General features: G+C 33.7%; 1 pseudogene; it reads left to right on the forward strand.

The window, feature by feature from the left end:
- The first annotated feature begins 1,598 nt into the window (after nt 1-1,598).
- LOC121391559 lies at nt 1,599-15,814 on the forward strand (annotated as a pseudogene).
- The last annotated feature ends 935 nt before the right edge of the window (nt 15,815-16,749 follow it).

Here is a 16,749-nt window from a genome sequence, read left to right on the forward strand (position 1 = left end):
TTGTAACTTGTTTTGTAAGAACACTACCCAATGATATTGAACTTAATGGTTATAATGTTCCAGCTAATGTGAGTCAACTATATATGCAGTGTGTACTATACAGAGAGCAGCTATGTATCATGTTACACTACACTATTACACTATAATAAAAATATAACAATTTAAAAAAGTCCGTTGTTTTTATGTTGTGCATGCAATGATAGAAATGTAGAGTAATGAATCCTATCACGCATGATATATGGTTGCTCAGGATGTATTCTATTGTTGAAGAAGTGTAGGATGTAACTCAACTACCACTTTTATCAGACAATGTTTATACAAACAACTCTATTCAAAAGCTTATGAAATGATTAGTATGTGTTTCATGCCATTTTTCATTGTGTTATATAGACACCTATTATTATTAGTCAATATGCAATTGGTAGAGATGAAAAAATTACAAAGATCCTCACAAGTTTGATCCAGATCGTTGGTCTAGAGATAACATTCATCCATATGCTTTACTTCAATTTGGTGTAGGAATCAGATCATGTTGGGGTAAGCTTTCTAATATATAATATTTTGTTATTATATTAATATCATAGGTCGTCGTTTTGCTGAAGTAGAAATGAAGACACTATTAACAAAAGTATAATTATAGTGTAATTTACTTTTGTTAATACAGGGGGTTTTTTTGTTAATTTTTGATGTAGCTTTGTCGTCATTTTATCATGGAATGTGATGATCCTCCTGAGAAAAGACTGCCATTTAAAGAACAATCCATCATTCGTCCTGCTGTTCCAATACAAATCAAATTCACTGAGAGACAATAGTACTTTATGAGATTTTGTATGTAATGTAAATCCTATTCTTTAGTGCGGAAATGTCATTCCTTCTGTAGCTTAAAATATGAGCAATCATGTAAAGTATGAAAGAACTCTATTGTCCATATTATTTACCTCTGATGGATATTATCTACAGAGTTTGTAGTGGTACTTAAATAATTATAAGTGCTTTACAGTAATAGTAACCATCCACACAACAAACTATTTTTATTCAATTTTATTCGATGGTTTCAGTTAATATTAAGATATTCACACACGTGTGTGGCCTTTTCTTCATGCACGATAGGAAGTTAAACGTTAACTGCAAATAGTAGTAAGAACTTAATAGTTGATATATTGGTGCTTAAAACTATAGTATCTCTGTTTTCAGATACATTTTTAAAGGTATCCCTGCAGCACTTCTAAGAGGAGGTTACATCGCTTTATAATTAAGCAGGAATTTTAAAGTATATAATTTAGTAGTAATTAACGAGCTATATACTAGCATATATAATTACATATACTGTAATATAATGACAATGAAGGAGTGTATTTATTAGCTAGAGCTCTCGATCGAATGAAACAGCACTCATAGTATGAGTATGGCATCTCTTTTATTACCTAAAAGATTCCTTTTACCAGTTTGCCGTTCTCCTTCAATTACTTTACAATGTCGTGCCAATTGCAAAACGTCAGTTACAGACGAGATGGTAGAACTAAAACCCGTAGATTCAATACCGTCACCAAAAGGCGCTGTACCATTTCTTGGACATTCACTTTTAATAATGAAAAAAAATGCAGAAGCAAAACTTCAGCGAGATTTTGGATCAGTTTTTCAAGGAATTAGGACCTCTTATTAGACTCAAGTTTCCAGGAGGGTAAGTTGTACATGTTAAAATGTTAATATATTGGTATGATATATATAGTTATAATCATATTATTATATATATGTGTCTCAACATTTGCAACTGTATATGCAACATGATAAAAATTACTATATACGTTGATAATTTACTGCATGGCCATTGAAGCAAAACTAGTTGATCCTATATATGTTAGTTATTCTAATAAAAAAACACTCACTGTGTGATCAAAAGATAGTAGCCTTGTAAAACCTATTAGTTACTAGTTAGCTAGTATGAGCAGTTATAATTACCTTTTACAACTTCAAATTGTGAATATTGTGGTTTTTTCATTTTTGTAGTGTATAAATTAAATCTTTATAGTCCTATAATAGAAACTACAAGCTCAATAAAGAATGGCTCATTTCAACAAAGTAGCATAATATTAGAGTCTGCTACAATAACTACACCGTCAAACATATTTTTGGTTAATTGTTGTACATATTATTTGAAATGCATTAACAATGTCTGTTCTATGTTTGTCTTGATTAATATGTGGAACTGACAGTTTGTAAGTTCAACACTGTTTATACAGATAATGGCATGCATTTTTATGGATGGGTGGCCAGACATATTAAACATAATAATACTAGTGTCTTCCCTCGCACGTGTGTCTGACATTCATGAAATAACTCTTTTGACTAATTAATAACAAAATCACATAGCGTAGACAATAATTTACACAATCTATGTGATAAATATTTTTACCTGTACTTCATCATATATTACATATAATTGAAATTAGTCCAACTCAGTCAGTAAAAGTAGATGCTAGATTAAATAGATGCATGGATCTCAGACATCGTTGTTAGTACAGTTGAAACAGTATTAGTCTCTCACTCATATTTTTGAGTATTGCGCAAAAACTACAAAGATTCCTTTTTGGCTTCTAATTGGCTTTAATACATTGAGTTAGACAATAGTAGTTCTGGTTTGTGGTAACTCAGTATTAATATTAAGCTTAATTGTGTTGTATTGATAACACAATGGTAACAAATACCTTGATTGAATTGACAAAATGCTTAGTGGTTACTCAAATGATACAAGTATTTGCCTGCAGACATATATACCTATAGTCCATCCATTCCACATACTCCATATTCAAATTCACCGGAAATTCACGATTATCATATTTTCACAATTCACTATTTTACTGAGAATTCTCGATTATTGCAATTCGCGAATTCACGATTTTATAGTGAATTTGCAATTCTCAACGATAACCGTCAATTTTCCAGTAAGGTCGTGAATTTTGAATTTGGAATATCGTGAATTGGACGCTATTTTTGTCGTAGTTCGTATTCCATACTAAAGTAGAAAACTGGAATTAGCTAAACAGTCAAATTGTTCCATCTTCTGCTTCTAGCTGATCTTGTTTTCCCAGGCTAACACAAAATTGAGTGTTCATTCCTACCTCCTTTCTTTTTTTTTGAAATTGTCATCCCTACATTCATTATAGACAAGTTCTAAGTGGTATCTTGTCATTTTAATTACTCCAAACACTATAATTGTTCAGACTTTTAACTCCAAATTCTATCATATCAGGTTATATGATATATTATATTCTTTTGGTATCCAAAGGTTTTTCTCCAGTGATGTCATGTGATCCTGCTGTTGCTGAGATATTGTTTCGTAATGAAGGTTATTATCCAAGTCGATTAACTATATTGGAAAAAAATATGCAATGGTTGTACAACAAAAGACAAGAGAGTACAACCCTACCATTTGAGTAAGATTGATGTAATAGTACTATGTTAGAGTATTGTTTTTTATTAGATCTGGTGAAAAATGGAAACAGTTGCGTAGCTTGCATGGAAAGCAGCATGCACCAGCTAATGTATATGGTTATATACCTGGTTTTAAACAGAGCTACTGATCAATTTTTACAAAATATAGTTAAAGCACAAGATGAGAATGGTTATGTAGATGATGTCAAAAAATCTTATTACATATTGGAGTTTTGAAGGTGAAGAACTGACTAAATTTGTATTATAATTTATCTGTATATATATATTATAGTTGGTGCTTACTTCACAGTTGGAGCAGAGATTGATGCAATCACAGATCATAATTTGAATGCAATTGAACTAAAAGAATGTACTGAAACAGGAATAAAAATTTTAGACAGGATAATAAAAGCTGTACCTTTGTATAAGTTGATGCCTACAAATTACGTAAGGATTTCAACAGATGTACTGACAAAATGAATGCAATTGGTCGCAAATATGCTGACTTGTGCATGGGAAAAAATAAATGACAATGTTCAGAAAGCAGAGGGCAAAAAAAGGATTGGTCAGAGTTTAATGGAGCAATGGCTTATTGAGGGAAGAATGCCTATTGAAACAGCTATTCAATCTTCAACAATACTTCTGGCAACAGGAATGGACACAGTAAGTTACATTCTACTTAAAATAATGCCATAATATTTTTTCTACACAATAGACAGCTGCAACAGTTGCCTTTGTTCTATATGAGTTATCTAAACATCGTGAAGTACAAGAGAAGTTGCGAGACCAGGTAGTATCTGTATTAGGAGAAACAGGTGAGGCTGATGGTCTCTCCTTACAGAAGATGCCTTATCTAATGAATGTTATTAAAGAAGCACAAAGGTAAATAAAAATACTGGTCACTGTTTATTGTTATTTAATTCTATTTCAGATTGAATCCAGTGGTACCCATCTTTTCAAGGACATTAGACACTGATATTGAATTAAATGGTTATAACATTCCTGCTCAGGTAAGGTCAATACTATATTAATATTAATATACAACATGTACTATATATTAGACACCTATCAGTGTTTGTCAATATGCAATTGGTAGAGATAAAAAAATTTATAAAGATCCTCACAAGTTTGATCCAGATCGTTGGTCTAGAGATAACATTCATCCATATGCTTTACTTCAATTTGGTGTAGGAATCAGATCATGTTGGGGTAAGCTTTCTAATATATAATATTTTGTTATTATATTAATATTATAGGTCGTCGTTTTGCTGAAGTAGAAATGAAGACATTATTAACAAAAGTAAATTACACTATAATTATTCTGTATATAATATATTATACATTTTTACTAATTTTTGATTTAGCTTTGTCGCCGTTTTATCATGGAATGTGATGATCCTCCTGAGAAAAGACTGCCATTTAAAGAGAAGAAACCATTTTACGTCCTATAGTTCCAATACAAATCAAATTCACAGAGAGACAATGAGTCTCTAAATTTGAAGAGCTTGAGAATAAAGCATACATTTAATATATACAGAATTAAGTGTCTGAATTCATAACATTAAGCTTTTAACATATCTCTCATATTGTGACAGTCTTTAACATGTAGTGATAATAAATATTTTCAACATTGAACTTTATTACAATAACAATATAACAACTCAATTGTTCTCGTTAGAACTGCCCCAACCCCAATCAGTAGCCCATTCTCCAGCTGTAGTTTTCGATTTCAGTGGTTGTAATACCTCCCCCCATAGCTCCATAACTACCTGATAGTCCTGAGCTACACTTTTTATTAGATCCAAATTTGGCAAACAGAAATAGAACTTGACACATACAAATCATTTTATCACTTCTTAGGCTGTGTCTACTTAAATGGAGAGCTTTAGCTACCTGGAGAAGTTTTCAAATGTCAAAAAGGAAATGTCACAGCAGAAAGAAGATGGTAACCTGACTAATGAAGCAATAAACTACGTAGAAAATTGAACTTATGCCTCAAATTGTTCTGTTAACAGGAAGAGATGCATTAGGAAAAACACTGGCAAACTAGCATTGAGAGAAGGAGAATTGTACTAGAGAAGAAGCCAGGACAAGTTTGTATTATTTTATTCAATTCTTTTTTACTGTCTTGCATTAATTAATAATAGTGTTTCTATTTTCAGTGGGTGTGGTATGTATGATCAAAGACTAAAAAAGTATTGTCCACTGTTGCCATCCTGACCCAACAATCAGGAGATCTTGGTGAAGAAAGACCTAAGTTATGATTGACTTTTGATAATTTTAGTGAAAAATGTTTTTAAAAACAAATAATATAAAAAATAGCAAACTTTAAAAGAAAAAGAAAATAAACTAAAAGAAAAAGAAAATAAACAATAAAAGAGAAAATAAAAGAGAATGACAAACTAAATTAAAATAACCTTCAAAACTAAAATTAAGAGTTAAGATTGACTTTATTCTATTGAAAAATATATTTTTTAAAAAACTAAAAGAAATATATATATATATATTAAAAATAACCTTTAAAACTGAAGTTAAGAGTTAAAAAGAAAAAAAATTTTAAAAATAACCTTCAAAACTGAAGTTAAGAGTTAAGTGAAAAATGTCTTTTTTTAAAAAAACTATACTTTAGAACAAAGAAAAAGTGAAAAAGGTCTTTTTTTAAAAAAAAAACTATACTTTAGAACAAAGAAAAAAACTAGAAAATAAGAGAAAGAAAAATGACAAATAAACTATAAGAAAAAATATATATATTTTTCAAAAATAACCTTCAAAACTGAAGTTAAGAGTTAAGTGAAAAATGTCTTTTTTTTAAAAAAAACTATACTTTAGAACAATACAAAAAAAACTAAGGAAAAAACAAGAAAAAAATTGAAAATAAGAGAGAAAAATGACAAATAAAAAAATTTAAGATAAGATGGTCTCTGTAGTTGAAGAGTCCCCAAGAAGTCCAGTGAAGGTCTCCAGTCCACAAGAAGTCCAGTGAAGGTCTCCAATCCACCAAGAAGTCCAGTGAAGGTCTCCAATCCACCAAAAAGTCCAGTGAAGGTCTCCAATTCCACAATAGTAGAAAAAAGAAGATGGAGAGTTCCCAAGAGTCCAGTCAGTCCACCAGTTGAGAACATAGAGGGGGAGGAAGAGAAAAAATAACAACTGGATGAGAATTGATGAGAAGTGGATGGATGGATGGATGGATGGATGGATGGAAAGATAGCTCACCTTTTTCGCCAGTGCTGCTCCTGCAGGGAAAGAAAAAGAGAGTAGTCATGAACTGATGGTGACAATGAGTGCATGGATAGAGAGTGAAGAGAGACAGAGGAAGTGAAAAGGGACTACCAACCTACACACACACAGCACACACACACACGCGCACCCTAGAAGATCAGAGCTCCCCCCCGCCACTCGGCGGCCTGAGATATTTAAAAAAAAAATTTTTTTAGGCCGCCGAGCGGCAGGAGGGAGATGATTTTTAGGATTGTATGAGTGTGTGTATGGTGTATAGGCTGAATAGCCCAAAAAAAAATAAAAATAAAATTAAAAAAGAAGAGGAAAGAAGGCTTGAAGGAAGAAGAGAGAGGAGAATGGACAGGAGAGCGACTCACCTTTTTCATCAAGAGAACATCAGAGAACTGTCAATCCATTGGAGAACTGAACAATCAAAATATCAGAAAACTGGAACAATCCAAATATCAGAGAACTGAAAAACAATCAATCCATCAGTGAACTGAAAACAATCCAAATATCAGAGAACTGAAAACAAGCAATCCATCAGTGAACTGAAAACAATCCAAATATCAGAGAACTGAAAACAATCAATCCATCAGTGAACTGAGAAAAACAATCAAAATATCAGAGAACTGAAAACAATCAATCCATCAGTGAACTGAGAACAATCAAAATATCAGAGAACTGAAAACAATCAATCAATGAACTGAGAACATCAGAGTGAAAACAATCAATCCATCAGTGAACTGAGAACAATCAAAATATCAGAGAACTGAAAACAAGCAATCCATCAGTGAACTGAGAACAATCAAAATATCAGAGAACTGAAAACAAGCAAATCCATCAGTGAACTGAGAACAATCAAAATATCAGAGAACTGAAAAAAGCAAATCCATCAGTGAACTGAGAACAATCAAAATATCAGAGAACTGAAAACAAGCAATCCATCAGAGAACTTAGAACAATCAACGACGAGTCGTAGCGACGAAGACCCACGAGGGGTCTTTGAACTTGCATAACCTTGAAACATGAAGTCCTTTATGTTATCAAGACATCTCTGTCATACTTCATTTTGACAAACACCAGGCACAAACCCGTGAAAATTTGGTGGGAAATGCCAGCGCGCTACTACCATGTAATTTTTGGCTCATCAGACGCGTGCTAGTGGCTGATATTTCCCGCCATAATGGTGGTCATGCGTTTGCTTCCTAGGGGTGTACACGTGCTCATGATATTTTCCCGCCCACCCAACGTGGTTTAATTTCTGTTTTAATATTTATTTTAATCAAGTTCTTTTTATGTTTTTAGGTATTAAAATTAACGTTTTTTATTTAATTTGCTGTTTGTTAACAATTTAAGTTTAGGGTTTCAGTGTCTATGAATACACACAAATTTTATTTTTAATTGCACATATATGATAAAAATTGTATTGAAACACTCAATTTACTAGTGCTGATGAAAAATGTAGATGTGTGCTACTGTACTTTTTATTATTGGACTCTCCTTGACTAGACTGGAGACCTTTCAATTTCCTTACAAGATCAACTCTGAACTCCCACTATAGATACATAGATACTTACCATTAGTATCATCAAACTGACAATACTTTCATATTTTGTAAAATAATATTAAATATTCAAGATAAATTTGTGTCCCTGAAAAGAGTCCTTTCTTCTTTTCCTTTAATAAGTACCTTACAATGATCTGATGGATCCTCCTGAGAAAAAACTACCATTTAAAGAAGAAACCCATTTTACGTATTATAGTTCCAATACAAATCAAATTCACAAGAGAGGACAATGAGACTCTAAATTTGAAGAGCTTGAGAATAAAGCATGCATTTAATAATAATACAGAATTAAGTGTCTGAATTCATAACATTAAGCTTTTAACATATCTCTCATATTGTGACAGTCTTTAACATGTAGTGATAATAAAATTTTCAAAAGAAAATTTAAATCAATAGATTATATTAAATAAGACATTGAACTTTATAACATAACAATATAACAACTCAATTGTTCTTGTTAGAACTGCCCCACCCCCAATCAGTAGCCCAATCATCCCATTCTCCAGCTGTAGTTGTCGATGGTTTGGTCTCAGTGGTTGTAACACCTCCCATAGCTCCATAACTACCTGATAGTCCTGAGCTACTCTTCTTATTAGCAGTAGGTGTGGTTGTTCCGTTTTGTGGTAGGTTTATCATCACTAAAATCAATTAACAGTCCTTCTTTAGGTTCTAATCTCAATGGCTCTTCTTTTTCTTCTTCATCATCTTCTTCTTCACTGCTCTCTTCAATGTCCTCGTCATGTTGTCCTTGTTCGTTGCTTTCATTTTCTGTTCTTGTGTTAGTACCTTGTAGCCAAGTTGTCAAGTCAGTCCAACCTTTACTACCTGAAGTTTTGATCTTGAGAGAGAGAGAGAGGGGGGGGGGGGGAAGAAGGAGGTTTATTAAAGTATCTAATTTCTTACCTTGGAAGCAAACTGGCTTGCAGAGGTAGACATATCATTCCAAAGTCGTCCCTCTTGTGCTTTTTGCTTAGTAGGTTGTATCATAGAATCATTGACGTAGTGTCCCAAATTTGCTGGCCTAAAAGATAGAATATCAATACTATAGTACTAGTTTAGTTAAAACCACCTTTCTGCTGATGTTTTCAAAACGTTTTCTTGAAGAGTTGTTCCAAACTTGGATAGTCCCTCACTAGTTTGAGAGGCTATGTTACTAGCTCCAGTAGAAAATGAGCTCCAGCCCTGTATCAAAGAATAGACAAATATGACTGCATGAAGAACAGGATAAAAACAATTGACAATAGTATTAATATATATATATAACTGTTACATTTATTCTATAGTCTATATAGCTTTCTTTAGTAGATACAAATCAAACTCTTTTGTATTGCAGTATCCACATATATAGGTTTTTTAGTATATGCTAAATTGCTATACCAGCTGCCAGGGTTGGGCTGGTGTCTAACTAGAGTGTTGTGGTTACGGATTCATTTCAGTAATGTTATGTCTACAAGTTCTAACTGATTGTAAAGAAGTCCAAGCTCCACTAAAGAAGTCTGACTCTCTTCTTGTTTCTTGTCTCTTTACAGGTGTATTACCAAAGCTATGTATTTTGATCTGTGTGTGTGTGTGTGAGAGAGAGAGAGAGAGAGAGAAAGAGAGAGAGAGAGAGAGAGAGAGAGAGAGATCAACTATTTTACTTTTATTAGTTACTTACTGTTTATTGCCAGTTGGATTGGAGTCCTGATATCCTCCGTAATTCTCAGGGACTTGAGATCTGCTGCTAAACGTATGTTCACTTGTGTCATTTAAAAAAATCTTCAAGATCATCATCACCTTTAGGATCTCTGTTAAAATAAAGTGATTACATTCTGCTTACTATGAACAAAATTAATTAATAATAATAAAAGGGTTTTACTCTTAGCAAAACAGTTATCTTACAAAGAGGATGTTGTATTGGCTGGTCGTTGAGTAGAGGGAGGTTTATGATGCCTGGCAGAGGAAGTATCTTCGTTCCAACCACGCCCTCAGATAAGGAACGAATCTATACAATGTGAGGTATAAAGAAAGTTAATATTAAATGGTGTGTCTTACTTTGTCTCGATAAAGAGCAGCTGTTCGTGAGTTGTATTTTTCTTGGAGACTCATATTAGGATGTATGTCAGTGTGACTTCAAAAAACTCCCGGGCTTTTCTGTTCCCGCCAACCTAAATGAATTTGATTGGATGTATTTGGTGATGAAACGAAAACTGTACCTTCATTTTTTTCTAGCTCTGATTCCTTCCATTTGTCCATAGTTGTAGAACGAACAAAACTAAAAAATTATAACAGTGTGTGTGTCTTTTAAACTAAATAAAATGGGTGTTCCTTTAAAGTTTATATTATTCATATAGTGGTGTCATAGTACCTGATATGGTGTACCAATTCCACGATGTTTTCCAGAACATTCTAGACAGATAAAAATGCCATATGTGACTGAGCCCCTTGAGGATTAAGAGCACCACACTCAAATCACGACTAGAGAAAGAGATTAAAGATTAAAAACTATCAATAAAAACATATTATTAACTTATTGACTTATTTCACTTACATTGTTATCATATTTTTCCTCTCAAATTCTGTAAAACTTGTCTTGTACTTTGAGTGGCCATTTCCTGTTTTTATAACTACTATTAACCAGCTAAGCCACACCCACCACCCACCCACGTGTTTGATTGCGTTTCAGCAGCAGCCTTGTTACTAAGCAAACATTATTTTCTTAGTACTTATGTAAACCATTTGACATTGAGAGCCTCATAAACTAACTACCTTATTATGTCATCGCTCTTCCGCAAAAAAGAGGAAGTCCTCGACTAACAAATCAGCTGACAAGGAGCACCAAACTCCTATAGATTTAAACGACTTCACCTGAGATCAAAACCTATGGCTGAAAGGAGGAGGTGCCACAGCAAAATGATGTCACCCGTCCAGCTGTAAAGCTGAGAGGTTTTTCAAGCGTGCCTCCCACTGTAGTTGGTATTCATCTATCAAGCAGTGAGGCGGAAAGATTGCGAAAAGGATAAAGTGTGTGAAGATAATTGGAAAAAGATGGGACCATATCTGTCTGAGAGACAATGGGTACCGTCCGTGAAGATTTACTCATTCAGAACGGATCATGGTATGTAACTATGCTATAGCCGAATGAAATGGCTTAGTTAAGCAGGAAAATGACATATACATGTACATAATATGTAACTGATACATTTTCATGGCATTACTTGTTGTTGAATATATTATTGTTTCTATTGTATTGCTTTGAATATTGCAGCTGGACTATTTTACTCATGATCATGCTCGTTCTCGTGCTTATCGTTGGGGAGAGGATGGACTCCTGGGTATTACAGATCGTCAATGTCGACTCTGTTTTGGATGGCCCTCTGGAATGAGAAAGACCCTATATTAAAGTATTAATATGACTTTACTATTGTTACGAATAATAAGAATACCTATTATTAAGTCATTTCCAGCAAAACAAACTACTTATTATACTTAAATTGACTTTTTAACAATATAGTCACATGACTTTGACTACATATCACATGATTGTCTTAATTTCTCTATACAGGAGCGATTGTTTGGTTTAAACAGATCTGAAGGTAACCATGGCGAGGATTGCAAGAATGCTATTACTACCTTGACTCCACTCCTTCTCATTCGTACATGAAAGCACTTCACAAATACCCACAAGAGGAATACCCCTACTCAAAAACTTGTTGCGAGGGAAGAAAGCGCTCCGTCCATGATCCTGAATATGAACTGGAACATACAGGAATTTTTGATGATAGCGATATTGGGATGGTTTATGCTGCTGAGTATGCTAAAGTTAATCCTAATGATATTCTGATTCGTATCAAAGTGTGTAATCGTGGACCAGAGGAGAGTACTGTTCATTTGTTGCCCACTTTGTGGTATCGAAATACTTGGATATGGGGTTGTGAGCATGAGGGATGCAACAAGGAAAGCTTTGCTGAAAGAGGTATGTTAACTAATCCAGTCTTGTAGTAAGTACTGGTGTTTACTAGTCTAGAGTTATTAATGGTAGCTATCCTATGTCATTGTAGTAAGTACTGATTGTTACTAGTCTAGAGCTTATTAATGGTAGCTATCCTAGGTCACTGTGGTAAGTACTGATGTTCACTAGTCTAGAGCTTATTAATGGTAGCTATCCTAGTTCACTGTGGTAAGTACTGATTTCACCTTACAGGTTGAGGAAAACCACATCAAAGGGACCCATGAAACTCTTGGTATCAGTCATTGGTTTGTTGGCCCAGGCCCCGACGGCAGTCAACCACCATTTTCTCTGGACCTGAGAATGAAACCAATATGAAGAAAACTATATGGAGTAGATCATTACACACCTTATGTTAAAGATGCTTTTCATAGGTATGTTAGTATAGGTATGTTAGTATAGGCATGTTAGTATAGGTATTATGAAGTTATAAGTACATATGTCATATAACACATAGGAGTATGTACAAATATGCATATTTTAAAAGTAGATTACTCGGAGGAACTTTATAGGTTTTTGGTTAATGGTGAAAAAGGATGCTGTTAGTCCTGGATCATAGAGGTACTAAAGTGGCCGCTCATTACATTTTGAAGGGGCCAGCTGGTGGAGATGTGGTTGTAAAATTGAGGTTATGCGATGATGAGTCCCTGCCAAAAAAAGATCTCTCGGTGATGAGTTTGATAAAATGTTTTCTAATCGAATTTCTGAGGCTGATGAGTTTTATGATGGAATTATACCAAACTCTTTACTCCTGAACAAAAAGAATTTCTCGTCAAGGATATGCTGTTATGGATAAATGGATAGATAGATGGGCAAATGGACAAGACAGACAATTGGATGGATGGATGGATAAGTTTGTATTCATTATTCATCCATTTTTATTATTTATCTGTCCATTCTTCAGGTCTTCTCTGGAGCAAACAATTCTCTCATTACATTGTGGGGCGTGGATGAATGGAGACCCCAGAAATGCCTCATCCTTCCGCTCAACGCTACGAGGGACGCAATAAAGAATGGAAACATTTGTTTAATAGAGATGTAAATCTATGCCCGATAAATGGGGAATACCCCTGGGTAAATGAACAAAATAAATAATTAAAGAGATTAATACATGTATTATGTCTACATGTATTATAATGTATTATGTCTGCCTGTATTATATGTACATGTATTATGTCTACATGTATTATATGTACATGTATTATGTCTGCATGTATTATGTCTACATTCATTATATGTACATGTATTATGTCTGCATGTATTATGTCTACATGCATTATATGTACATGTATTATGTCTGCATGTATTATGTATACATGTATTATATGTACAATTTGTACATGTATTATGTCCCTGCATGTATTATGTCTACATGCATTATGTCTACATGTATTTATAAGGTATTATGTCTGCCTGTATATATGTACATGTATTATGTCTACATGTATTATAATGTATTATGTGATGCATGTATTATGTCTACATGTATTATGTCTACATGTATTATGTCTACATGTATTATATGTACATGTATTATGTCTACATGTATTATGTCTACATGCATTATGTCTACATGTATTATGTCTACATGTATTATGTCTACATGTACACGTCCAATGTTTATTCCATCTATTTTGTTTGATAAAATGTATTACATGTAAATAAATTATTTACATTATCTACAATTATTGTTGCTTAATAAGAGGGAATACATGTAATTTATAAACTTCTCTTTCTTCTCTCTACAGTATGCCTCTTGGGATTTAGCATTCCATATGATTCCTTTTGCTAAAGTGGATCCAGAATTTGCAAAAGAACAACTCATTTTGTTCCTACGAGAATGGTATATGGCCCTAATGGGCAGATTCCTGCGTATGAGTTCAAATTTTCAGATGTCAATCCTCCAGTTCATGCCTGGGCCGTTGTGCGAGTCTACAAAATGACGGGCTCCCAAAGGCCAAAGAGATGTCAAATTTTTAGGGAGAGCTTTTCAGAAACTCATTCTCAATTTCAATTGGTAAATAAAACATTACATCATACAAATATATTATATGACCCTATTCTCTAAATGTGTAACAGATTGATATTATGAATATACATTTGTAGGTGGGTGAACCGCAAAGATCCCGAGGAAAGAACGTTTTTTCGGGTGGTTTTCTAGGCCTTGACAACATAGGTTATTACTCAATAAATAATTTTAGAGTAATTTATACTTCTATAGGGATTTTTGATCGCCTAAGCCCCTCCCAAATGGGGGAGAGTTAGAACAGGCTGACGGAACAGCTTGGATGGCATTCTTCTGTGTTGTACATGTTAGATATAGCACTGGTTTAGCTCTACATGATAGTGTTCTATGAAGATATGGCATCAAAGTTTTTTGAACATTTTGTCTTAATGGTCGATGCTGATGGAATAACATGGGAAGAGATTGTGAAGGACATATAGGAGAGGGACTATGGCATGAAGATGATGGATTTTAGGTATGATTTTTTAAAGTAAGAATTTAATAGAGGGATGGATATGGGGGATAGAAGAGAAGTTAAATAATGTAAATAAATTTTAGGTCTGATGGTAAGAGTCAACCATTACGTGTTCATTCTATGGTTGGTCTTATTCCTTTGTTTGCCTTTTGGTACTAGAGGATGAAGTCATACAACAACTACCAGGATTTCGTAAAAGACTTAAATGGTTTCCTCAAGAATAGAGGTGATCTTGCATCACAGGTATGAAGAAAAAACACTAGTTCTAATTTGTACTGATGTCTCTTTAGATTTCTTACTTTAGATAATCTTGAGATAACCAGTTTTGTCATTTTATTGGATTATACCTTCTGCAGAAAAAACTAAAGCGTGTTCTTAAATATATGTTAAATGAAGATGAATTCCTTTCTCCTTTTGGTATTAGATCTTATCTAAAGTTCATCTGGAAAACCCCCTTCTACAAGGATGTAAATAATGATTAATAATACATAATGGATTAATGGATGTTTGATGGATATACTGATAATATTTTATTAGGTGGGCGGAGAGACACACTGCGTACATTATGTACCAGCTGAAAGTGATAATATTTATTTGGTGGTAACAGTAACTGGCGTGGGCCTATTTGGTTGTGTGGTAAGAAGTAACCATATTTATCATAACTGTGTCTACATGTACATTGTGATTATGTAAGAGATATTTGTCATATTTTTCTCTTCATTTTAGTGAATTTTCTAATTATAGAAAGTCTAGAACGTTATCATTTTTATTATGGTACTGATTTAAAGTTGAACATCCCAGTGGTTCTGGTAAAGAAATGACACTTCTTGATGTTAGTAAAGATCTCTGTAAACGTGTAACATCTATTTTTCTACACTGATGAAAATGGGCGTCGTCCGTGTCATGGTGATGACCCCGTTATGCTACAGACCCAAATTTGAAAGATTTAATTTTATTTTATGAATATTTTGATGGTGATACAGGAAGAGGGTGTGGTGCCAGGTAATTACCTTCTTTATGTACAATCATATTAATACAGTTCGTAATCCATCTATTATAGTCAGCAAACTGGGATGGACGGCACTGCCGTTGAGATGTCTCGACAAGTTAGCTAAGGAAGAGGTACATTACACATGTATTTATGATATTAACATGATATTAACATGATATCATCAACTATAGGGCATTTTCTCATGAGGTGAATTGTCTGTGAGAGAGATAGCATAAAGATTTGAATTATTTTTAACCCCTTGGCATAGTTTTTAGTTTAATCAAAAAAAAAATCTTATTGCACAAGAAATTAGGTTTGATGTTATTACAACGTTATTTAGTGGAGGGTTAAATGATATGTTGTTTGTTGATTACTAGTGGAGATTAAATGATATGTTGTTTGTTGATGATCTTAATGAGAGGGTCAAACTTAATCAAAGTCTTTCATTATCACGTCCAGTAAATCATTTACTTCTTGTTTCCTCTCAAGTGATTAAGTAGATCGAGTTCTTTTAATGAAAATGAGATGAAGTGGGTCTCCATGTTGGATAGGACTACAAGGGGATCCAACTCCGACCATATAAGTCTCACCAACTTCTAGTACTCTGTGTCTCTGACCACATGATGTGAGAACATCAGGACCAGAGGAAGAGACTTCCCTCGCCAACCTATGGAGAGAGAGAAAGAGAAGGACTTGTTTATATGACCATACTACAGAGTAAATGGTTTTACTTAAATACAAACTAGCCGATTACAGTAGATGATACCTTCTTTTTTCCTTTAAAACACTTTGTTACAGTAAGTGTGTAATAACAAGCTGTGGAGTGAGGTCACATTAATTTCCCTTCTGTTGCTTGCTGGTAATAAGTAGAAACACCACAATTTTGGAACTTTTGAAAGATCTTGATGATGGGACTGGTTGGAGCAACTGATGTTTCTATTAGTAATAGAATAAATGACTGTAAGGACTGTTCTAAAAATAGTAACAGTATTCCCATATGAGCCTAAATATTATAATAATCTATGGGGGGGTACTTAATAAAGGGGCATGTTAAAAGAAATAGGAT

The sequence above is a fragment of the Gigantopelta aegis genome, unplaced genomic scaffold (assembly GCF_016097555.1).
Source record: "Gigantopelta aegis isolate Gae_Host unplaced genomic scaffold, Gae_host_genome ctg2651_pilon_pilon, whole genome shotgun sequence".
In the NCBI taxonomy this organism is placed as follows: domain Eukaryota; kingdom Metazoa; phylum Mollusca; class Gastropoda; order Neomphalida; family Peltospiridae; genus Gigantopelta; species Gigantopelta aegis.